Source organism: Notothenia rossii, assembly GCF_949606895.1.
Source record: "Notothenia rossii genome assembly, chromosome: 7".
Lineage (NCBI taxonomy): Eukaryota > Metazoa > Chordata > Actinopteri > Perciformes > Nototheniidae > Notothenia > Notothenia rossii.
This window is the reverse complement of record NC_136905.1, coordinates 13,135,817-13,136,491: the sequence shown is the minus strand read 5'-3', so window position 1 is coordinate 13,136,491 and position 675 is coordinate 13,135,817.

Sequence of the window (675 nt, the reverse complement as noted above, 5' to 3'; positions counted from 1 at the left end):
AGCATCAAGTAACAGTTTCCCCCACTGCGTTCGTACACATCTGTTCAACATCTGGAGCCAGTGCACCTCCTCATGTCTTCGCTTTATCCACAGAGTCATGGGTCCAGGTACAGAATCAGATAGTTCATTTTAAGCTTATTTTTTATTACTACTTTGAAGTTCTGTCATTACTTTCCCAGAAGCAGAAGAAAAGCTTTTGTCATATCCAGCTTATTACATTACAGCATTGGGGGAAATTTTGTTATGTCTAAATCTTATTCCAGTCACACAACCCGCGTGTTTCTTGATATGTTTATTAGAAGCTAGCTATAATTATTTGTTTATTATATAGTTTAACTTTGGCATTTAGGCTCGGGCCTCATCATATATCATCATAGTAGATAACTATTCCCGAGCCTATAGGTGGAAGCTGGGGGAGGCGAGCAGTAGCAACATGATAGCAGTCGTAGCAGCAGCAGCATTAGCGAGGCAGAGGCAGGCAGATCCGGCAGCTTAAATAGAGCGGCATGTTTAGGAGAATGTGTTTGGTTGGTTGTAAGAGGGACGAGGCGCGTCACGTGTTGATGTATCATTGGCAAGTTGACAGCCTGAAGCTGTGTGATTCTGTTTTATCTCAGCGGGGATCTGCTTGTATGGTGAAGTCCTGTAGCAGTTTGAAGCGAACATTGTTTGATG